This window comes from Anolis sagrei, chromosome 2 (assembly GCF_037176765.1).
Source record: "Anolis sagrei isolate rAnoSag1 chromosome 2, rAnoSag1.mat, whole genome shotgun sequence".
Taxonomy (NCBI): domain Eukaryota; kingdom Metazoa; phylum Chordata; class Lepidosauria; order Squamata; family Dactyloidae; genus Anolis; species Anolis sagrei.
This window is the reverse complement of record NC_090022.1, coordinates 51,999,688-52,025,900: the sequence shown is the minus strand read 5'-3', so window position 1 is coordinate 52,025,900 and position 26,213 is coordinate 51,999,688.

Genomic DNA, 26,213 nt, shown 5'->3' with positions numbered 1-26,213 from the left:
TATGCCCAGAATTTTTTTGTTGTTGTTGTTTTTAAAAACAACAAGTAGATTTTTGTTCACTTCTGGTTTGGCTAAAGAGGATGATGTAACTCATATCTGGACCCTGAACCTGACAAAGTTGCCAAGACTTGTTGCCCCACCTTTGCCAGTCTTGGCCCCCCAGATGCTATTGGACTGCAGCTCTCATTAGTGGACAAAGTCAGCTATTAGCGGACAAAGTCAGAGATTGTAATCCAAGGTCAGGAGAGCCAAGAATGGAAAAGGTGGTTTTGTTATCAGAAGTGTCAAATTTGCAACACAACATTCCAACATAATTGATAATTGCAGAGAATTCTTATATGGAATTTCAGACACCAACCATAAGTACCGTTGGGCTGGTCTCTCTTGCCCTGTAAGCATAAGAATGTATTCTTTAAAATGTATTCTTAAAATGCTCAACACCATCCCAAGGCTTTATATTTCAGAAGAAGATAAATGGCACCTGATCAGTGACACGAAAATGTCCATCAACTTTCCATTAAGGAATCCCTACTAGTTTGTCTAACAAAGCAAGCTGAAAACCACCACTTTTTGTGAAAAGGGAGCAAAATGTTGGTCATACAGATTGGTGCATTTTCATAGGATTTAACTGGAACTCTCTCCTACAACAACAACAACAACAACTTTATTTATATACAGCTCTATCTCCCCAAGGGGACTCAGAGTGGTTTCCAAGTAACATAATCAATACATACAAAGAAAACAGCATAAACATAAAATTAACAAGACAATATAAGCATTAAAAACCACAATGGCACATATATTTAAAATAATCCTGCCTGTTCAAGGCAGCTTAAAAGGCCGGGCTGTGCTAGTGCGATTTTAGAGAGCCTGGAAAATTAGGTAGAGTCTATGGCCGTACATTTCCAGGGACTAATAGAAGAAAGTGACCTGGGTAATTGGTAGAAAAAGATATGGCCAATTTCAACAGTATCTGGGGTAGAGCTAGAACTAGTTGTTCTCAAAGGTTTGTTTAAACCACCAGGTCTTCAGGCTCTTATGAAAGGAGGGGAGGGATGGGGCCTGTCTTATTTCTCCAGGAGGAGCATCCCTGAGGAGGGGGGCCACCACTGACAGGGTCCTCTCTCTAGTCCCTACCAACCATGCTTGTGACAGTGGCGGGAGCGAAAGGAGGGCCTCCCCCTAAGATCTTAAAGTTCAAGCCAGTTCATAGAGGGAGATGGGATGGCGAAGATAGGTGGGGCCTGAACCGTTTAGGGCTTTATAGGTCATAACCTGCACCCTGTTGGAGTAGACTACAAACTGATTTTATGACTGGAATCCAAGCCAAAGGCTGAGAGATAGCAGAAAGCGTCACAGTAATCTGTTATCACATTGATTACATCCCTTGTGCCCTTGAGAGACCTGACCAATTTGCTTTCTTTTCCAGATTTATTCATCTTCCATAAATTAATGACTCAACAGGTTTTTGTGAAAACACCCTAAGCTTCAAGAACTATTTTGTTACAAGGTGACCATAGATATATCCTTGTACTGTCTGGAAAGAGCAAATGGGATCCTTTCAGCTAGGATCTTTGCCTAGCTTACACGTAGTGTAAAACTGAGGAATGTTCGAAGCTTAAGTCCCCATTCTTACCAAAAGCAATTAGAATATATCAGGGAGAAACATCTCGTGGTCTTGTTATGTCATTGCTTCTTGGTTCATATTGAGAAGCCATTTTAAAATTTCCACTAAACCAGAAGCAAGAACATGAAAAAACAACAACAGTGCAGTACAAGATATAAATATATCTATAACTGGGCATTGCAGAGTTATACACTCTCTTTACTTATATGTACTTATCTCCTATTTTACTTGAAAACTCCATTTTATTTGCTTTTAGATATCTAAAAATGCTCCTGAAAGCCAATTTGGTATAGTGGCTTGAACACTGAGATATGATTCTGGAGATGAATTCCCTCTCCAATGTGGAAACTTACTTGGTGAACTTGAGCAAGTCACTCTCTCTTGGTCTCAGAAGACAGCAATGACAATCTGACCAAAGGAAATCTTGCCAATGATCTGATCACAAACAACAACAACAACAATAACAACAAATAACCCCCACCCCCAAACAAAGTAAATTTCTACTTTGCTTCTCTAATTTTCTGCCCTGGAATGGTTACAATTGAGAAAGATTTTTCCTGATGGCATGTCAGTGTTATAATAAATCAATTGTAGGTTTTAAGCAAAACTTTGAAGCTGATATCTAAGATGTGAAACCCTCTCCAATAGTTTCAGTGCCTTGAGTAGCTTCTTTAAATTTGGGCTAAATCCAAAATTGGATTACAACCCAAGTGATGTGGAAGTCATGAATTGGCTGACACTGAGCCATGCGATGTACTTCACTCTTAACACAGTATGCTGAAGTTCAAGCTGAGGTAGAGAGACTATCATACAACACTGTAGGCCTGTACAGAGGGACTCAAGTTCTTATTTGACTCCGTAAATGATGTGTATTCTTCTCTGATATCAAGAGGAGGGGGCCGTCTTAAAGGTGAAAGGAGAATTTTCATCATGTTTTAGCTCCCCTGGGCCATTTATGATCCAAAAGAGATCTTTTCTAAAAACAGGAGGTAATCCTTGTTTACTTCTGGTTTTGAAGAAAAAAAAGACCTTCCCTGGGCCTAAAATGGCCCAGACCTTATGAAATTGGCTTCTAAACTCTTTAGGAGCTACAAGGGGGAAGAAAATATTGAGGTTTACAAAAATAGCACTTTGCCCATTCCTGCTTTAACTAGAGACCTCATCAATTGGCCCTTTGTAAAGTGGGGGACAGTGAGGGAAATTGTAGGGCAGTATAGGGAACACATCTGGCTGTGTTCCCTAACACCAGGATCTGTCCTCTGTCTTCCCATGACATTTCCCTACTGTGTCCCCCTTCCTCTTCAGCTTGAGTGCGTTTTCTGCATGCTGCCAGCATGGAGCCTCACCAGAAGTAGCCCTGTGTCATGTGATGGACTCCGTGCCAGCAGTGCAGGGAAGTGGGGAGAAGACACTTCTCTGCATTAATGTGATGGGGTTCATCATCATCAAATAGTTTATTGTACTAGCTCAATGCTGTGACAAAAAGGTACAGGTGCAGGGTGCACAGAATAGTGCCCTCAAAGCAAACTGGAAGCAAAAGACAACAAATATAGGTGAGCTTCATGCTCACACGAAGAGCAAAAAATAATGTCAATGATTAATAGTTACTGGGGGGGGGGGGGTGAAATTAAACCATTTAGTTTCCCAGCAGTTGACGGCAATTTTATTGAGCTCTCTCTCTTTCTGATTTTTTTTGCAGACAAAGCAAAGAGAGCCACTTCATATGTTACACAATCATTTGAGTTGCTTAGCAAAAATTGAACCGTTTCTACAAGAGAGTTGTCATTATCTTTTATCAGCAGGGGTTTCAAATATTTTTCTCTTGGGTCACTATACAAAGAGCAGTTTAGCATGTAGTGCACAATGCCTTCCACCTGATATTGGATAGAGATGCAAAGTCTGTTTTCCAAGGGCACATTATGGTAACAACCGTCTAATACTGTGGTGGGCATTACTTGGAATGCAATTCTTAAGGAGGATGGCTTTAGTTTAGTCAGGCCCTTTCCAGACAGGACTTTATCCCAGGAGCATTCACATTTTTAAAAAGTGAATGTTCCTAGGGCTCTGTCCACACTCACCCTAGAAAGTGCATGTTTTCTGGGGAGGGTGTCCAGATGTTGTACTGGGACTTTTAACTTTGTAAAAGTCCCAGTACTGTACTGGGAATTAAGAAAGAGGGGGAAGTGACTAAGAGGGGCAATGCACAGATTGGGAGGATTCATCTTCTGGCTGTGCAATAATTCAGACATATATTATTTATTTAAAAACTATGGAAATCAGGAGTGTGGTGGGGAAAGGGGCTGTCCGGCATTTGTCCAGCACTCTTAAAAAGAATCCATTTTCTGAACTGTTCGTGATAATGTCCTAAGTCTACTTTCTCAGATAACTTAAGTATGTGAAAGCTTATGCTACCAGCTTCGCTTTCTCAGACCCCATCTACTCTGCCATATAATGCAGTTTGAAAGTATAGGCTCATATAATGTAATTGACAAATGACATTATATGGCAGTGTAAATGGGGCCTAGGATCCTTTTGCATCCTCCCTGGGATGGCTTCCAGAGTTCTCCTGACGCATACAAATCATGCGGAAGGAGAAAGGGGGGAGGAGGAAAATCACCCCCCCCTTCTCTTGGCATGTCAATTGTACGCACCAGGAGAACTCCAGCAGCCATCCCAGGAAGGCCGGGTGAGTTCTTTTCTTTTTTAACTCAGTTTAGGGGGGCTTCTGGGGAGGAGGTTGGTATTCCCACAGCTTTCTGGGCAGTATTCTGCAATCCAGACACTGGAAGTAGTGGGTTTATCTGCATCTTCCAAGAAGGCCCGGAATAAATCCACTATCTAATTAATTCACCATAAACTAGGGTTTGGACAGCCCACTTTTTATTGTGGAATTTTCCATAATAAAGGGGTTATCTAGATATCTGGCTCTAAAATGGTCAGATTTCAACAAGGGGAATCAGGGGAGAATTTTGTGTTCCTGATTGATTGCAGGGCTCTTCTTGAATTAGTCCAAAATAGCCAGTCTTGTAATTGCCTTTTAGTTATAATTGAAGTAGAAGGCAGTGCTATGGTATGGTATAATAAGTGCTTTTTGGGTTTTAATTGTTGTAAAGTATTGATTGTTGAGTGTTTTAAACATTTTCACCTCATATTGTTTGGACTATTTATTGAGATTTATATTGTAAACTGGGGTTGCCAGAATGAAAACTGGGAATTCCTCCTGTCCCTGAACTGCGATGTAGAAGAGAGACTTTCTGGAGGTGTTTCTTATCACACAACCAGGTGACAAGCAGTGGTTGCATAAATTCCTTCTTCATTAAGGGGACAAGAATATTACAGCTTTCATTAAAGCAGCCCTAAGCTGTTTGAGTCCCATTTAAGGCAGGATATTAAAGTAAACAAAATAAATACACAATGTGCCCATGTCAAAGAATAGGCAGCCTGTGACAGAGTTCAGAAAAAAAAACCTTTGTGTTCATCACTCTCTCTCATGTATGTCATTTTTTTTAAAAAAGTACAGTGTACTCAAATATGAAGCACACTGCAATCATTAACTAGCATTATGTGATCTTTGATATGACTCAGCTTAGATATCATTCTTGTTTGTTTCAGGCGATAGGTATGCTCAGTTCTGTCCCCACTCAGAAACTCTTTTGTTATCTTTGATTGAAGAGTTTTGTGAGACTTAAGAGTCTTGAATTCTTTTCAGGCTTACTAACATAGTCTGGGCTCAGTCCAGCAACAATTACTCATAAGTTTGTTCTATCCTTGTGAGAGCATGTACTTAGAACAGATCCAATGTGTTTGTCACAACCAATGTATGTCTGATTCAAAGACATAGCTGTGTTACTCTGGGATATCAGTATGCAAAAGGATCCTAGGCCCCATTTACACTGCCATATAATGTCATTTGTCAATTACATTATATGAGCCTATACTTTCAAACTGCATTATATGGCAGAGTAGATGGGGTCTGAGAAAGCGAAGCTGGTAGCATAAGCTTTCACATACTTAAGTTATCTGAGAAAGTAGACTTAGGACATTATCACGAACAGTTCAGAAAATGGATTCTTTTTAAGAGTGCTGGACAAATGCCGGACAGCCCCTTTCCCCACCACACTACTGATTTCCATAGTTTTTAAATAAATAATATATGTCTGAATTATTGCACAACCAGAAGATGAATCCTCCCAATCTGTGCATTGCCCCTCTTAGTCACTTCCCCCTCTTTCTTAATTCCCCCCCCCCTTATTGTTACACATTTTCGAGACTTTGTGGTCTCACAAGAAGATGCCATTTCAAGTTCCCATTTTTTTCAGTTCCAAGAGTTCCCCTTTCAAAACTGTGTGGTTCTGCAAATTTAAAAAAGGAAACAAATGGGAAATGAGAAAAAATAATTACTTACAGGTTGGTCTTTCTCTGGCTGCTACCTGAAGTGGAATGCCAGCCATTTCTGGGAATGAGAATCGAGCTGGTCCCTCCCCAGCCCAAATTAACATAATTACAGGTAAGCCAGATCAGTAGTGCATCAGCCTCATTGCTCAAAGAAAAATTCATTTCAGAAATAGTATGGTGAGTAGACTGAAGATGGGAGTTACCCTTTTTCAAAACCTACTGCCCACCTATACTTTGCCAATACATTTAGAACTGATATATCATGATGTTGTGCAGTAAGTGGAGCTTTCACTCATATTTAGGGCAAGCTTCAACTCATGTTAAAGGGTAGTGTGATGATAAACAGGAATATTGAACTCAAAGCACACCTGACAGATGGTCATCCAGCCTCTGTTTAAAAGCTTCCAAAGAAGGAGCCTCCATCACACTCCGGGGCAGAGAGTTCCACTTCTGAACAGCTCTCACAGTCAGGAAGTTCTTCCTCATGTTCAAATGGAATCTCCTCTCTTGTAGTTTGAAGCCATTGTTCCGTGTCCTCGTCTCCAGGGAAGCAGAAAACAAGCTTGCTCCCTCCTCCCTGTTACTTCCTCTCACATATTTGTACATGGCTATCATATCTCCTCTCAGCCTTCTCTTCTTCAGGCTAAACATGCCCAGCTCGTTAAGCCGCTCTTCATAGGGCTAGTTCTCCAGACCCTTGATCATTTTAGTTGCCCTCCTCTGGATACGTTCCAGCTTGTCAATGTCTCCCTTCAATTGTGGTTTCCAGAATTGGACACAATATTCCAGGTGTGGTCTAACCAAGGCAGAATAGAAGGATAGCATTACTTCCCTAGACCTAGACACTATGCTCCTATTGATGCAGGCCAAAATCCCATTGGCTTTTCTTGCCACCACATCACATTGTTGGCTCATGTTTAACTTGCTGTCCATGAGGACTCCAAAATCTTTTTCACATGTACTGCTCTTGAGCCAGGTGTCCCCCATTCTGTATCTTTGCATTTCGTTTTTCCTGCTTAAGTGGAGTATCTTGCATTTGTCACTGTTGAACTTCATTTTGTTAGTGTTGGCCCATCTCTAATCTGTCAAGATTGTTTTGAATTCTGCTCCTGTCCTCTGGAGTATTGGCTATCCCTCCCAATTTGGTGTCGTCTGCAAACTTGATGATCATGCCTTCTAACCCTTCATCTAAGTTATTAATAAAGATGTTGAACAGGACTGGGTCCTGCAGCACTCCACTCGTCACTTCTTTCCAGGATGACCATCTTAACACATCATTTACCAATGTTAACCAAAGTTGAGAGATACTTTGAACTCTGGTCCAGAATCTGGGGAATCTTCTGACTTTGGGCCCATGTAAACAATTAGACTAGTTTTGAGATGGAACCGGATTTAACTATTTTCACTGATATTCTGTGTTTCTCCAGCTGCAACATATGTTCTACTAGTTGGCCATCGCTTGCAGTTTTTTTTGTCATGTCAGGAGCGACTTGAGAGACTGCAAGTTGCTTCTGGTGTGAGAGAATTGGCCGTCTGCAAGGACGTTGCCCAGGGGATGCCCAGATGATTTGATGTTTTTATCATCCTTGTGGGAGACTTTTCTCATGTCCCCGCATTGGGGGCTGGAGCTGATAGAGGGAGCTTGTCCGCCTCTCCCCGGATTTGAAACTGCGACCTGCCAGTCTTCAGTCCTGCCAGCACAGGGGTTTAACCCACTGTGTCACCAGGGCCTCATCACTTGCAGTGATGTTGGGCGAGGTGACAGGGTGACTGGGGAAGAGCGTAGGGAGAGAAGGGACAAATTTTATATCCACCCTTTCCTTCCTATCCCAGAGATCACCATGACAGGAACAGGAGGGGCCAGTAAGACTGGTCATTTGGTGGTCCTGAACCAGGTTTGGTGCTGTGGGGTGGTTGGGACTCCTTCCTGCTTCCAGTGTGGCTGTGGAGGGTGCCTATGTACACCACTCCAGATTGGCCAGTGAGTCAGTTTAATCCACCTGTTTTCTTAATTAGTCTCTAGGGCAGGCCTCCAACTCCATGAAGCCCTAGCTAGCTTGTTCAATTGTCAGGAATTCTGGTAGATGAAGTCCAAAACAACTGGAGGGCTGCACAATGTGCAGGCCTGGTCTAAGAGGCTACAAAATATTTTGCATACTGCATGCCTTATTGTGAGAAACATAATGAGAGGCTGGAAACCATAGTATTAGTTTGTTGCAGCAAGAAAAGCAGTTACTTTACTTTTAGCTGAAGAACAGAAAATAGTATGTTGGTGTACAGCAAAAGAGATTTAAACTATCATTTAAAACGTTGCATAAACACAGAGAACTGAGAAGCCCTGGCCCTTGAGCATTCAAACTGGAGGTCAGATGTTACCAAGATGTTGCATGTCAAGCAAACTCTTGTTAGGACTACCTTCCATCTGGAAATCAATGTCCTCATTGTGAAAGACCATGTGGATCCAGAATAGGCCTCTAAAGTCATTTAGGGACTCACCATGAAGACTATACCAATGGAAGATAATCATACTTGGACACAAGGGATTGCCTATGATACACCTTAAAATGAGTATGTTTTATTTGACATAAATTTTCATGAATTGCAGCTCAATTTATCAGTTGCATGGAGATCTACATAATTTCTCAGATATTTGCTTACATGACTGGATAGAAAGAGGGTGGAGGGAAATTGAAATAGTAAAGGTGGAAATGGTCATCACTATCTTAGCAGTGCTCCTTTAAAAACAATAGTTGGGGGTAGCATGAATGGTCCTTAACAAACAGTAGCTGGGATTTAGCATGATTAAGGACATCATCACACACAGTTTTCTCCCCGTTTCTCTGCATTACTAAAATGGAGTCCCATGGAGGACCTCACATGATGCAAGGCCACTTTTGGTGATTGCCCATGGGACTGCATTGCAGCAGCACAAGGAAACGGAGGGAAGACTGCATTTTCAGGAGTCAGGTGAGAGAAGACGGATAGAAGCAGTGTAGTTGCAACACAAGATGAATTCAATCCTTGCTGCTTCTTCGGCCAATAGCACTCCCTTAACCCCTCTTAAACCAGGTAATGCTTCTAAGACATTGCAGTTTTAGGAAGCTGGAAAATTATGGCTGCAAGCAGCACATTGAGACTGGCAGTGAGAAAGACCCCATGGAGTCATTCTGTAACTGCTTTTTTCTGTTTTCTGCCAACAGAGACATGTCTACACTATAGAATTAATGCAGTTTGACAGCACTTTAACTGCTATGGCTCAATGCTATGGAGTCATGGCGGTTGAGGTTTGGTGTGGCACAAGCACTCTTTGGCAGAGTAGGTGAAATACTGTTTGAGATTGTAGATCGGATGTACCCCAGGAGAGTGCTGTAGTCATAATTCCCCAATTGCCCAATTTGCAGATCCTTGGAAACCTTTAGGTTGCGACACAGCCTGACTTGAAAGGTAGGTATTGGGAGCTCATGTTCAGTCACCAACAATCATAAACAGGAAGATTTTAAATCCCATTTACAATCTCATAAATACACAGCAGGGTGTCAGTCTGATTCTTCAAAATATGTGTTATTTTGCAGAGAATGGAACATGTAAGAACAGCAAGAACAACCTTGGTGGATCAGACCGAAGGCTTATTTTCTCTAGTGTACTGTTCCCACAGTGCCCATATGAAATGCACATGAGGGCAGCATGTGCGTCTTCCCACTCATGTTTCTTAGCAACAGACACTGAGCAGCATATTGCCTCTGATTCTGGAAGTAACACATTACCAGTCTGACAAGTACTAGCTGATGATAGCCTTCTCCACTATGATCCCCCCCCCCCAATCTGTGTCCAAATTGAGGGGGTATTTATATATATATATATATATATATATATATATATATATATATAATACTTTTGAAGTAATTTTAGACAAATTACAATGAGTATTTAATCCCCATCAAATTGTAGTCTATAATGGTGCAAATTCTCACAAAGTGTTTGAAGATGCAAGTACACATGATCACTGGAATGATGGTACACAGAAATGCCAACATGTCAGTTATCATTCTCACAAGATAAACATAAATACCATAGACTCTTAGTTAGCCAGCACCCATGGAATTGATAGTTGCCAAATCAATTGAGTTCCTGGTTTTTTTTTTGGAAGTTCCTATTAATATAGGCCTACTTAATAGGCATATTAATATAGGCCTACTTAATAGGCCTATAAAGGTTTCTCCTTGACATTAAGTTTTGTCATGTCCAACTCTGGGGGGTGGTGGTGCTCATCTCCATTTCTAAACTGAAGAGCCGGTGTTGTCTATAGACACCTCCAAGGTCATGTGGCTGTCATGACTGCATGGAGTTCCGTTACCTTCCCGCCAGAGTGGTATCTATTGATCTACTCACATTTGCATGTTTTCAAACTGCTAGGTTGGCAGAAGCTGGGCCTAATAGCAGGAGCTCACCCCACTCCTTGGATTTGAACTGCCACCCTTTCGGTCAGCAAGTTCAGCAGCTCAGCAGTTTAACCCATTGTGCCATCGGCTGCTAACTAATACTATACCCCATACTAAAACAAGTATGTATTGACTTACTACTAATACTGAAATACAGTAATTAAAATAAAGAAAAAACTTAACTTAATGTAACACAGTTCTATAAAAACAGCTTTTAAAAAACTTAATGTGTTGTTTCTTTGATTTTTTTTTTTTGCCAGTTGCTTGAAAGTTCTGCTTGCTTGATTCCGGTTAAGTGAGGCCCCTTCTACATATCTGAATAAAATCCACATTGAACTGGATTATATGGCAGTGTGGACTCAGATAATCCAGTTCAAAGCAGATTTTTTATTGTCGGCCTTGATACTCTGGGTTATATGGCTGTGTGGTAGGACCCCGAGAGTCTAAACTTGCAGTGATTCTCAACCTGGGGTTCCCAGATGTTTTTGGCCTTCAACTCCCAGAAATCCTAACAGCTGATAAACTGGCAGGGATTTCTGGGAGTTGTAGGCCAAAAACATCTGGGGACCCCAGGTTGAGAACCAAATGGAACTCAAAACTAAAGCTTTCTCTCTTGACCTTTGGTTCATGCCTCTTAGAAAATCAGAGAAACATGCTGCCTATGTGTATTTATGTGCACATTGGTATACCCTGGAAAAGTGTATCTTGTTTAAAACTTTAACTATCACGACAACTAGCAGTTTCTACAATATAACTCAGTATATTTCTGGAAGGTGGAGAATGAGGCATTTTGTGTTTGTTGCCTATCATATAATACTTATTCAGGTTCCTGCTGTTTTTTGAGTATTTGGGAACTCAAATGATCATTGATCACTGACTGATCATTTGCTGTTGCTAATTTCCATGTGTTAAACTACTTTGAAGTATGCCCATGTAAGAGTCCTCCTACCTAACAGGGAAGGGTGACTGAAGAAAAAGCAAATGAGATGAAACTATTGTAATCTCTGTCGTGCTAGAGGGTGTATTAAAAGTTGGCTTAGTAGCCAGTCTTATTCCTTTTCTTCTTTCTGTCAGATCCTGGAAAGTTACTTTTAAAAATATTTGCAATTCCCAATAATTCGTTGTGCAAATGCATTTTAAAAGCAAACAATTCTTTACTCTCACATTTCCCAAAAAATAACAAATAATTTTAGTTATATTTTCCTTTAAAAAGCTGCTGACCTGTGATACAAATTTTCCTCCTGTCCACCTCCTTGTCTCTTCTATATTGACAACAAAGCAGCAGGAGGCAGAAAAATGAGACAGCACTTAAGCCATGTGATATTCTTCCATTACTATTCTGTGAGTTCAGTTCCATAACTATAATGGGTTACAGTTACAGGTGGGACACTGCTCTTCACTAGAGTAACATAGAGCTCTTCTGCACAGGCACTAAAATCCAATTTCAAGCTGAGTCAAGGTCAGGGTATCTACAAAACATATCCCAATATTCTTTGCAATACACACCCTGTCAGAAACAGCATATTAAAAAAACTCAATTGACATTTCATAAAATCCACTGAAGCCCCTCAATTATCCCACGCAGAGCAGGAATCTGAGGCCAAAATGCAGAGCACTTGTGAGGACAGGGCTAGCGTTGAAGCATTCAGAGAAAGAAACCAGATACACAGTTCAGCCGGAAGTTAAATAATCACCTCCTCCCAGAGAGGAAACCATGGCTTTCCTATGGGGATGCTCACTTTCCCTTTCTTGCTTTTCCCTGCTTGTCTCCAGTGTTGATTCTCATTGATCAGTCTGCTTCTTATCAATTCATATTGCCCGAGGAGGCAGGAAAAAATACTCCTTGAATCAGATCAATGTTCAATCAGCTGAACTTTGTGATCACTGACCAGCTTGGGACTGGTCCATGGGATACTCATGTAGAGACACCCCCACAATGAACCAATTATTTTAAATCTATATCCTGACTCGGCTTAAACGGCTCTGCAGAAATAGCCAGTTATTGGACGTATTCCTTATATCTCATTACTTCCTAGCTTTGCTTCTATTTTTATTGCTACTACAGATTTGCAATTTTATGTGGTTAGAGTACACTTCTGCTGTAAGAAGAGAGAAAAAAAGACAAGTCTTTCTTTTCCACTTATTACCTATGTTTCTTGATTTTTTGATAGCTGATTTGAATTTTATCTCCAACACTATGTTAGGGCCTTAGAAAGCCTTGCACTTGGGAACTATTTACAATATTTAATAGCCTCTACAAACAGTACAATGTATTCTCCCTCCACCAGCACATATTGGCATTTCATTTGTCAAAACTAACTTATGCCCAAATGTAAAAGTACACACTAACAGAAAAATAAAGTTCATGAGATATAGTTCTGATGAACATAAGCCTGTCTCTCACACCATATCAGTGTCCTTGTTTCATACCAAGAAATCCACTCTAGCCTCAACATTCCAGACACCTCATACATCTCTGTTATACAGCCAATGCTAGGAAAAATAAATTGGGCTGCAGAGTTCATGCACATAGTCAGCCAACCATTTTCCAATGCGAATCAGTTTGAGGAAGAAAAGACCAGTGTGATATAGAATATTTACAAGATGGCTCATATTTATTTATTTATGCACAATATTTCTATCACACCTTTCTCGAACCCAAAGGTGACTCAAGGCAGCTTACAACCAGGCAGCCATTCAATGCCATAACAATATATACTTTAAAACATTTAAAACAAAATTAAAAACCATACAAAGAGCTTTCAAATCATATAAAAACCAATGCCTTCACTGTTAATCTCATTGTCAAAAACATTGTCTGAACAGTTCCAAAATTCATTATCACATAGTTCCGTGTTTGTCTATTTCACTTCATTTCCAAAGGCTTCTTCGAAAAGCCATGTCTTCAATTTTCTATGAAAGGTCAGGAGGGAGGGGGCTGATCTAATATCCCAAGGAAGAGAATTCCACAGCCGAGGGGCCACCACTGAGAATTCCCTGTCTCTCATTTCCACCAGTCATGCCTGCAAAGAAGGCGGGACTGAGAGCAGGGCTTCCCCAGATGATCTTGAGCTCCTAGATGGTTCATAGGGAGGGATACAGTTAAGGAATTTGGAAAAGTCGCAGACTTATCTATAAACAGAGACAAGGCAAAGATTATGACATATAACATGAGTAAAAAGAATCAATAAGCTTTGAGTCACCCAAGGGCTGAGAAAAGAAGTATATAAATGAAGTAAATAAATAAATAATAAATAAAGAAACTGTCACAAGAGGTAAAAAATAGATACAGCAAAGAAAATCAAATACTTGGGAATTTATTTGACAAACAAGAACTCAGGCTTATTTGAAAACAATTATGAAAAATATGGAAAGAGATTTTAAAAACCTACAAAGATGGAGCAAACTAGAGTTGTCCTTATTGGGAAGAATACCAACAATCAAAATGAATATACTACCGAAAGTGTTATATTTATTCCAAACATTACTAACTGTATCTAAAGAATCACTTTTTGAAGCTTGGAATAAAGAATTGACAAAATTCATTTGGAAAAATAAAAACCTAGACTCAAAATGAAAAATTTGCAAGATTCATTGAAGAGAGGCGGAAAGGCAGTACCTAATATGTTGCAACTGCCTGGGTTTGGATCAAGGAATAGATTTATTTAAAAAATGGAAGATTACTCAATTTAGAAGGAACAGATTTAAAATATGGTTGGCAATGCATACTTGATTTATGATAAAATGAAAGTGGACTCCAATTTTAAGAAATATAAAATAAGAAATTAATTACTGACGGTTTGGAATAAATATAAGAAAGCCTTCTTTAGAGAAATACTGGAATGGACTAAACCACAAGAGGCATTTCCACAATTAAGAACAGCTGAGAGAAAACACTTGACCTATAAATAAATATTAGAAAAAAAGAACAGTCCAAAATTATTACAACATTTCAAGAGTTGCAAAAAGAAGACTCAACAATTAAATAGTTCCACTACAGTCAACTACAACAGAGATGGCGATTGGACAAAAAAAAAAAAAGGCTCGAGGAATCATTTGAATTTATTATTACAGACCAAAACAAAAACAAAAATTGGGAAAATATATCAATTCCTTTTAAAAGACTATACAATTGACAAACAAGTAAAGGAGGCCATGATTCAATGGGCTAAAAATATAGGACAAGCAATAAACTTAGAAGAATGGGAACAATTCTGGAAGAAACGACTACAATTTACAAGAAGCTATATGGTAAAAGAGAACTTTCATAAAATGATGTATTCATGGTACATTCCTCCAGAAAAACTTGCAAAGATAAATAAAAGTTTGGACTCATGTTGGTAGTGCAAAAATGCAAACAGAAGAAAGAAACTTCTTACCACATGTGGTGGACATGCCCAAAGACCAAAGATTTTTGGATAATAATTAATAATGAAATGGAAACAATATTAAAAAACAAAATAACATTGAAACCAGAAACTTTCCTATCAGAATTATTAGATAAGCAAATCCCAAAACCTTAAGAAAGAATCTTTCTCTTCATGACAAAAAGCAACAAGAATTGAATATGCAAAACTGTGAAACTACAAACTACACTAATGACAGAGAACTGGACTACAAAAGTCTTAGAACAGTGGTTCTCAACCTGGGGTCCCCAGATGGTTTTTGCGTTCAACTCCCAGAAATCCTAACAGCTGGTAAACTGGCTGGGGTTTCTGGGAGTTGTAGGCCAAAAACATCTGGGGACCCCAGGTTGAGAACCACTGTCTTAGAAATTGCCAAGTTGGATGAATTAACTTTATCCTTACAGCAAACTAACTCACGGAGTCTACAAGAAAAATGGAAATGTTTTATAAACTTTGTGAAAAACCAAAATAAGATGACCATGGTAGGTTTTGATAACGAAAAATAAGATAAATAATATATAATTATCTTATGTATTGTGTATGTTAAAACTTGATGCTAACTGATAGATTAAGTGTTAAGAAACTATAATATATAGAAAGATTAGGAGTACATACATTATATCGGGCTATAAAAATGGATTGGTTATATATAGAACTACATAAATTTGATATAATACAAAAAGAGAGAAAGCATGACAATGATAAAATGATATAAACGCTAACCTACTAATGCTGTAAATGAAAATTGCAGAATTTCCTGTGTAGATATTAACAATAAATAATTTAAGACAAGATTTAATGTGAAACAATCTGCTTTGAAAATTAAGATCAACTTTCACTGAATAAAAATTAATATATAAATATGGTTAATTAATTAAGAAGAGCTGGAGGAGTAGACAAGAAGAATGTGGAATAATACAGAAAATATAAGAAAACACAACTATAAGGTTTTTAAATTAGATGACAATACTATTCCTCTTTTTGTTTTAGAGAATATATGGAATTTGTAACATTCTAAATACTGTACATAGTGTGTGTAAGGGTAATAGAGATGTCTTACCCTCTATTCCTCAACCCCTTCCCCTCCCCCCACTCCCCTGGCGACATACTAGATATTTGTAAAGAGTTAACCTACTAACAATAACTCCATTACCTCTACCCTTCCTTTTTCTTTTTATCTGACTGTTCCATTTTCCCTTTTTATGTGAAAAAAATCTTAAATATTCAATATGATATTTTTAAAAATAAAATAAAAGAATGAGTGAACTGAGATACAGAAATATACTTTGTACATTTGTTTTTAACTGTCTTTCTTTTTGAATTCATATAGCTATTGAAAAACTTCCATTTGCTCTCATGACACTGAAAGAGGAGATTTTCCTGAAGTTAAGAGCTGTTCAACTGTAGAATACGTTGCCTTGGAGTGTGTTGAAGTATTCTTCTCTGGAGGTTTTTAAACAGAGACTGAATGACCTTCTATAAGGAGTGCTTTGATTGCATATTCCTGTGCAGCAAAAGATTAGATGGGCAACTTGTAAAGCAAAGAAATTAAACATGGTCACTAGTAAAGCAAGGGAGGAGAAGGGGGATCATATAGTTTATAAGTTTCATGTATTATCGATGCATAGGAAGGGGAAAAAAATTAAAAGAATGTAATTGTAAGAAACCTTAGCTCCAACAACCCTTTTATTTTGCAGCCAACAAAAAGAAGACAAAGATAATTCACATTTCCTTTCAGCATTTATCCTCTTCCTTCCTGAGAAATAGTCTTTCTCCTTCCTGAATTCACAAATTGTCCTTTCTGTCCCCTGTCTACACAGGAAGTAAGCAAAGATTACATCCCATGTTTGGAAGGGAATGGGTTCAAAATGGCTACTTTGACATAAGCTTTTCTGGACCTCATCTGACTCATATCTGATGAATTAGGCAGCAGTTCAGGAAAGTTAGGTGAAATACTTGTCACCTGTTGATGTATTGCAATGCAGAGTTTCCTCAGAAGTGAAAGTCAACAGAATTGTGAGTGGTATCTCATAATCTCTCACAATTGACCATGCTTGCTAAAGATGAAGAGAGTTGCAGAAAATTAGTATCTAGAAAGACACACATGTCCTACCTCTGGAATAAGTCACATTCATATGTATTACCAAATCTGCCTAAAACAAACAGGGGCAAAATATAATCAGGGATTCCCACATGCAGGTTCTGCAAAAATGAATGGGCAACAAAGAGTATTAGGGTATCTGCCTTTTTTTGCTGGCCCCAAAGAAAAGCCCATAAATATGGTCTTATATTATGTGAACATAATCAATGGTATACCATCTCTGTGAATCCTTTTTAGCTTGTCAACATCCATCTAGCATCAACGTGCACAGTTTAGTTTAAGGCATTTCCTGTGTGGATACATTTGAGTTATACTATTGTCAACCCACTGTAACTCCACCCTCCTCTGTGTGAAGGATTTATAATTTGCCATGGACTCAGAAATAATTATCTGTTTTTTTCTCTTTTAAAAAACCTTTCTCAAGTTTGAGGTGTCCTAGACTTATTTAGCTCTTATATAAAATGTACAAACCTTTAAAAATGTATTAAGATGTAGCCCACATACAATCAACCCTCCGTGTCTCTGCTGAGATAACCCCCTGGGAACAGATAGGCTGGGCAAACCCCTCTGGCTGTTTCCCAAGCCAGGTAATCATCTGTTTACACACACATACAAAGATAGGTAACTTCCATGCCAGCCAAGATTAGCCCAAGATTGAGTAGTTGCATGATCCACCTGAAACTGACAGATTGCTGCCTGCGGAAACAGAGACATAAGAACATGTGCATTGTTAACTCTTTTACTTAACAACAAAGCCCCTGATGGCCCAGGATCATCACCTTTGTTCCAGGAGTCTTGCGCCTTTGTTTCCCAAAGCTCATATCTTTGTTTGACATGGAACTGAATAGTTGAGGTAATCAAAAGCCCATTAACATTTATTTGACATTGTCTTTTCTGGATTGTGCCTCCTCCAAGGCACACCACCTGTTTGGTCCCCCACTTGATCAATCCTCAACCATCATTTCCCTCAACAAGGGAATCCCTGCTTAGAGACAGCAATGTCAGCAAAGCCCTTAGCCAATTAGATCATGGATCCTGACCAGCCTCTTTTTTCAGCCAAACAGAAGAGGGAGCAGGAGGTCTTGCTTTTCTCTTGTACATTTTGAAGCATATTGCTTATAACCAAGTCCCTTTTGACTGAATTGTATTAAATCTCTGCGGTTTGTCTTCAACCTGATGAGTTGTTTTTTTGTACTGGTCCTTCTGGTTTAGCATATGCTTGCCAGGCAGGGATTGTCTTATTCACAGTTCTAGCTAACCACTGCAATCCAACTGTAGAAGCACTTCCTACATTAGATCCTGCTGCATTAATGTTTCCATTGCCTAATCCTTTTATGTGAGCACATTGCTCCTGCTTCAGTGTTTTTGATTTAATGCTAATGGGTTTTATTAATGATCTGGACATCAGCAAGAAGGGTAGGGCAAACCAAGTTTATTGTCTTAGTGCTAATGTATTGGGGGGGGGCATATAACCAATGCACAGGAAGCACTGATACAAATGGAGGTGGGAGTTGGGCATATAAAAGGAGACCTGTTGGAGGTTACAGGAATTCCAGAGATAAGACTACTTCCAGTAAACATACTGATCTAAAAGTGATAGTCTCAACTAAAGTGATCCCACCCCATAAAGTGTACCAGGTTCCCACAACATACTCTCCAAGTATCCTGATCTGGCAGGGACAGTTCCAATTAATCCTCTTCCATCTCACCTTTTTATAATCTTTTTTCAGCATCTTTAAAAATGTTTGTTTCTCTCTTTTATTTACACTTTTCTTCTTTTGTCCTCAGATTAATTCAGTTGCTGCAAACTGAGTTCAAGTGCAAAGGTAGCAAGGAGAAGTGAGAAGAAGGGGCAGAATCTTGCCCTTCTATTTAGATTCAAGCAAATGCTTATTTTCATTGCTGGTGTTTTATTTTTATATAGTATACAGTTGCTGATCTGGGTGATACCAACCTTTTCAAACTTCTGGTATGGTTTCACAGCAGCCCTTCTAGGTGTGTAGAACAGAAGCTGAAACCGACTTCAAAGGTGCATACATCGAGAAGCAAATTAATTCACAGATATTAACTTCTTGGATATAGTCAACTGCAAAGGAATTATGCCTCTCTTTCTATCTCTCTTTGTGTGTGTGCATGTGTGCTGGGCAGCCCAGTTGAAGGAGGATATTGGCAAACTGGAACTCATACAGAGAAGGTGATCAAGATGCTCAAAGGTCTGGAAACCAAGTCTAATGAGAAATGACTTAAGGAAATGGATGTGTTTCATGTCGATAAGAAAAAACTGAAAGGAGACATGATAGTGATCTAGATATCTGAAGACAGAGCAAGGTTGTTTTCTGCTGCTCCAGAGACTAGGACAAGCAATGGTTTCAGATTATGATAAAAGAGATTTCACCAAAACATTAGGAAGATTTTATTTTACCTTATGATCTGTTTAATCATTTTTCTTTGAGTTGCCATTTTATTTGTTTTGTTTTTTAAATTTAAAATGAAAACCAAGATTTGGAATATTGCAATATGATTTTGTAGTAAATGTTATGTTGCCACTGCATAACTATGTGTGGTGTTTGTTGTTGTTGTTGTTACTTTATTTATTTTGGATACTACCTTTTGCCAGATTATGGGATTCAGAGTGGCTTGCAAATGTTTAAAAACAGTCCAGATTAAAAACCATTAAAATATATCCATAAATATCTTAATAAATATTTCATAAATATTTCAATTTGTATAGCCTGAGAATGTCGACAGGATTCTTGGAGAGGTGAGAGCTACATAATAATAATAATAATAATAATAATAATAATAATAATAATAATAATAATATCGTTAATGTTCCTTAGTTCATTTGATCTCCACACTTTCCACTGGTTCCTTTTTAGGAATTGCTGCACTTATTGAGCCAGAACTTAGCTATAACTTTTATCTGAGCCACATTGTTTTATGATGATGTTTAAGAATATGCTATGTTTTTATTGTTTTTATGTGATGATTTTAATTGTCTTGTCTTATTTGTAGTGTTTTTGGGCTTTTCCCTTTTAAGCCACCCCAAGTCCCCTAGGGGAGATGGTGGCAGGGTATATTATTATTATTATTATTATTATTATTATTAACAATAACAACTTTATTTTTGTACCCAATCAACATAGTTAAAATATAACACATTAAAATACAAAGGAAGAAAGCTATTTTGGCTTCCCTAGGAAAGAAATCCAAAGTATTGGAGCCGCCACCAAGAAGGCTCTCTCTCTTCATCCTGTTACATGAGCCTGAAAAGATAGTGGGATAGAGAGAAACATTTCTCCCAAAGATCTTAGAACTCAAATATCCTGAACCTGAGCCATAGAGGGCTTTATAGTTAATGATTGGTAATTTGAATTGTGTCTGGAAATAGATTGGCAGACACTGGCAATATGGGAGTTGTATGCTTTGTACAGTGTAGAAGGAGGCAGAACGTCTACTGTTAGGGGATGGTATCTCTGTAGTAGAACACAGGATTTTGCAGGAAGAAGGATCTATCTATTATACACAGTACTTCCAGATCACCTGGCTGCTGTTCAGAAAAGATTGACCTTATTGACCCAGGTGGATAAATAGAGGATGGAAAGCCCAGTTGGCGAAATTCCCCTTCCTGCAGAACCCTGTCCTCATCTGATACAAGTCACCCTGTGTGTAACAGACAAGTCACTCCAACCTGCTTACAGATACCAAATTGCTGAGTTCTTGGTGATATGATAGATTTCAAATAGAAACATCATCTACATTGGCTCCATGGACTGTAAACAAATGGTTTTATTATGCTCTTGTCTGCTGCTTTGCTGACATTGTTTGTCATAACATTCTTGATTAAATAAATTACAAAAACCCCTCTTCTGAATTAGAAGTGGTGTGCAAGTGGCTTTGTGTATGGTCAACTCTGTTTTGGGGTAGACAAATGCTTGGGGCTGTTTCAACAAATTTCTCTCGGGAGAATTTCTCCTACTAGTAGTTCAGTTGCAAACTACTAACAATTCTGCCTTCTTCTTCCTATGCAAGACCTTGCTATTGTTGTTGTGCTTCTGTTTCTCCAAATGTGACAACAGCATCTACTCAGTTAATTATTTTGCTTTCCCTCCTAGGCTCAGAATGTACAGATGTTGCAGTGCATCTGAGAGAGAAAATGGAAGCTCTCTCCTTCCAGCACCAAAAATAGAAAACAGTCAGAGCAAATTCTGTGAAATGGCCTTGTGGGTGGTGACAGAAATCCCAGGAATTTCCCCACGGCTTCTGAGAAATTTGGGTTCGGTTCTAATTTTTGAAAAAAAGAAACCCTTCAATTTATGGCAGAACTGCAATAGAAAAAGGATTCTAGCCTCCACGTTGCTATTTCTTTCTGTCACATAACTGCCAACAGTCCCAATTCATCCTCAACCCACTTCTTCAGCTACTTCTAAATTGTCCCAGTTTTCCACTCCTTCCACTTTCCCTCTTTGTCTTAATCTTACTTCAGTTCTATTGTATTGTGTCATATCATTGTTAGTTCCTATGGAGAGAAAGATGGGATAAAAATAAGCTAATTAATTAATTAATTAATTAATTAAAAATTAACTCAGCAGGGGAGAGAGAAGCAGAAAGGGCCAAATCTTGCCCTTCCCAGGTCTTGTCTACATAGGTCTTGCAACTTCTGTGGTGTGTCCATATGACACACAGCTGGCTTTGCAGCATAAGAGCTGTATCCACCCATTAATTCAGTGCAAAGGGCCTGGTGTTCTTGAGGTATGGACAACTGGATCCAAATGGATCCAACCTGATCAATTGTCCACACATCTAACAGACTCTCCACTGTGTGGCCAGCTAGTGGAAGCTACCTGGCAAAGCCTTGCCGGTGACATTGCTTCTATTGGTCACATGGCTGGTGTTGTGTTGTGTTCTCACCAGAAGTGATGTTGCCAGGAAGGCTCTTGTTCTCAGCTTGGTCAGCCATCTGGGCACTGAAAGGGCTTCAGGGCCAATCCTGTGCTGCATCAGGGCAGCTCTGGAACAAGTACTCTAGATTATTTCAGTAACTCTACATGCATCCCCATCAGAGTCAGCCAAACTGATGCAGAGTCTCCTAGCTTTCTGTCTTCTTCCTTAATAAAATTTATCCTCTTGACCACACTCTCATGGCCACCTGTGCCCCTGTTTGGAGGGAGTGCTATGAAGCAGCTAAATAATTTAATACATGGCACATCTACAAGTTTCCCTAAGAACTTACTTTCAAGGTTTACTGTAAAAACAGGCCACACTTTGTCAAGGTGCTGGATAACCTTCAGATGGACTTGCAGAATGAATCCAGGAAAAAAATGCAGAGTGTAAAAATATTGCAAATTCTGCTAGGTTAATATCAGCTTACAATTCAGATTCTACCTGGCATTTTAGCTGACAGATTGTGCTGACTGGATTGACAGTTTCATCTTTCATCATCACTGGCAATGGGACAGTGTCCTCCACTGTGAGAAGACAACAAGGTAGTGCAGGGGATGTGAGGCAGGCTGTGTGGTATACGTCTCTTTCTTCTGACTTGGTACACCCCCTTCCCAGGACTTGTCCCTTGATGCAACAGTTGTATTCTGGCAAGTGGTAGGGCTACCCCTTGCCTCTCCCTCCACCATATTATAATTCCAAGTTCCCTTGAAGGGGAGAATGATTATTAAAACTTCAAGTCTGTAATGCAGAAATGCCTTCTTGGGGGTTGCTCCTGAACCCTGCAACTCCCAGCTGAGTCAGGATAAGCCGGCTCTCTGTCAATTGGCATTTTTATTCAGGCAAATCTATGGCACACAAACTGACTTGTTCCTAAAAAGGATTAACAGACTGTGTCGGCTGTATCTTTTAATGCTGTGTGTTTTAAATACATTTTAATTTTCTGACTTGGATATCTTAATTTAAGGCTTTCTTGATTCTACATCTGAGAACAGCTGCTTTGGATGCCTTTTTGATAGAAATACAACTTGTAATTTAATCAACCTTATTGACAAAACATAAACTAGGATCACATTCTGCATATATATAGAATCTCATTTTATACTCTCAAAGGAAAATTACACTTGACAGAGAATAAATCAGAGCATTCCTGAGCATTATGAGCATTATGAAGTAATTATTATCTGTGCCATCATCAGTGCAAATTACCAATCAACAGTGCAAGTCCACACATGTCTTTTCAGCCTTTAGATCCATTAAGTTAAGTGAGACATATTCCTAGATAAAATGTACATAAGAACATAGAGCCCTGGAAAATCAGGCTAATCAGGCTAATGAACTATCTCAAGTTTGCAGATGACACCAAATTGGGAGGGATTTTATTTTTATTTATTTATTTATTTAGTACATTTCTATATCACCCCTCTCAGCCTTCCAGCGACTTGAGGCGGTTTACAAGGGATAGCCAATACTCCAGAGGACAGGAGCAGAATTCAAAATGATCTTGACAGATTAGAGAGATGGGCCAAACTAACAAAATGAAGTTCAACAGGGACAAATGCAAGATACTCCACTTAGGCAGAAAAAAACGAAATGCAAAGATACAGAATGGGGGATGCCTGGCTCGAAAGCAGTACGTGTGAAAAAGATCTTGGAGTGCTCGTAGACAACAAGTTAAACACGAGTCAACAATGTGAGGTGGTGGCAAAAAAGGCCAATGGGATTTTGGCCTGCATCAATAGGAGCATAGTGTCTAGATCTAGGGAAGTAATGCTACCCTTCTATTCCGCCTTGCTTAGACCACACCTGGAATATTGTGTCCAATTCTGGGCACCACAATTGAAGGGAGATATTGACAAGCTGGAATGTGTCCAGAGGAGGGCGACTAAAATGATCAAGGGTCTGGAGAACAAGCCCTATGTGGAGCAGCTTAAAGAGCTGGGCATGTTTAGCCTGACGAAGAGAAAGCTGAGAGGAGATATGATAGCCATGTATAAATATGTGAGAGGAAGTCACAGGGAGGAGGGAGCAAGCTTGTTTTCTGCTTCCCTGGAGACAAGGACACGGAACAATGGCTTCAAACTACAAGAAAGGAGATTCCATCTGAACATGAGGAAGAACTTCCTGACTGTGAGAGCCGTTCAGCAGTGGAACTCTTTGCCCCAGAGTATGATGGAGGCTCCTTCTTTGGAAGCTTTTAAGCAGAGGCTGGATGGCCATCTGTCAGGGGTTCTTTGAATGCAATATTCCTGCTTCTTGACAGGGGGTTGAGCTGGATGGCCCATGAGGTCTCTTCCAACTCTATGTTTCTATCATTCATCGACAATTTTCTTTCCAGCAGCAGTCTCTGGGAAGCCTCCAAGGAATAAGAGGATATGAAGGTAATGTTGTTATTTGTCCATAACTGGCATTTGGAGGCATGGAGTCGCTGGTCCTAGAGGTAGAATTGCACAAATATGTGGTCAAGTGGGTCTAAAAAGACTTGTGTTACTTCTGGAGGTTTATGCAGTAACTATTAGTTACCCTAATAGTTCTCAGAAGCAATTTTCTGCAATGTAAAATGAATGGCTCAAACATGATACATGTAACTATGTTGGTTTTGTCATTTGTTGTTGATGTTTGCCTTCAAATTGTTTCTGACTTATCCCTTATCCTAAGGACTTTATGGTATGGTGACATCACAGAAAATGGCTTTCTTAGAATAAGATGTGTGACTTGCCCAAGGCCAGACAGTGGGTTTTCATGACTGAACAGGGATTTGAATAGTTTTTCAGAGTTATAACTTAATGCTCAAATCACTAAGCCATTTACGTAAAAAAAAAAAAAACAATAATAGTGGAATAAATTTTTCCCTTATCCTTTTCATGTGTTTATTTATTGCTCCCTTACATCATAAAAACAGGCCTGAAATTATCCTTTGATACATGGATTCTAGTCTGAGTTGGAATTTCTTCAGCCATCAATCTCTGAGAAAAAGGGAGACATGGGAAGTGCTGAAATCTACACAGATAACTCAAGCCAAACAAAATCCAGAAAGTCTGAACAGAATCCTTCAGGATAGATATGCTCTCCCTAAAGATAAGCTCTTCTTCTGCCTCCTAATCCAGGGTTGTACTAAGGGTTTCAGTTTCAAATAGTTGAGTTTAGATGTTGATGTTTTGATATGTTGACTTTCACCTCCCTGGTTCCTGTTCCTTATACCAGGCACTAAAGCAAGATATGAAAACATCATTTCTTTCTTGCAACAAAGAGAGAAGATCAAAGGGAAGCCTGGTAGTGGATATTGAGAAGCTCCCAATGGTGTAAAAACCAAAAAGGATATTTATTCTTCATTGTGTTGGAGGCCACCAGGTATGTGAGTGGTGAGGTTATTTACAGATTGAGACTTTCCCCCTAAAGACTTAGAACTTGCTGTTATTGAGTATGTGCTGGAAATGCACCAAGAGGAATAGATTTCAGAAGAGGGTTAATGTTCACTTGTATACTGAATAAGTAGAAAATCCATGCCCACCAACTATTCTGATTTGGCAGGGAGAGTCCCACTTAATCCTCTGTCATCAGTTTCAGCCACCATCCTGTAATGCCTTACGCAAACCTTGGAAAAGTGTGGGAGCAGCTTGCCCTTCTGGCTGTGTCAGCTCTGTCTCTGGGGTATAAGAGGTCTGGCAGAGGCCATGGAAGAAGAAACCTTTGGCAACAGCAAGGAGGTAGAGAAGGCCAGAATCTTGTATGAGGGTTCTAGCAGTAGTTTCATTGGTTGGGAGAAGGATATAGCAAGAAAGAAAGAACTACCGAAGCAAAAGAGTGATAAGTAAAAGAAGCAGCAAAGGGCCTTCTGGGATATGAGTCATCCAACACACCTTCCACATCAGCTGAGTCCCCAATCTCGAGGGCTGTAAAGAGAGGGAAGCACAACATGTTCTAGGACGATCCACTTGGGCATTCAAAAGAAGGGAGAAGAAGGAAGGTAATTGACAGCTGAGCAAGCCAGATATGAACAGGCAATATGTCAATGAATTGGTAGGTATAACTTCATCATTTAATGACTATCTGTTTTAACCGTAGGGTTTTTTTTTTAAAAAAAAACATTGTTATTTAAGTATTTTTAAACTTTTATAAAATAAAATTTTAAATTAATCTTTAAATTACTTGGATCCCATCTGAGGAGAAAAGTGGGCTGTAAATTAAATCAAGTACATAAATATAATGATGATTTTCCCAGAGATATACATGAACCATAAAACAAGGGGGCGCACATTGTAGACAAGTATTATAAAGTGAAGGAGGGATATAAGGACACCTTC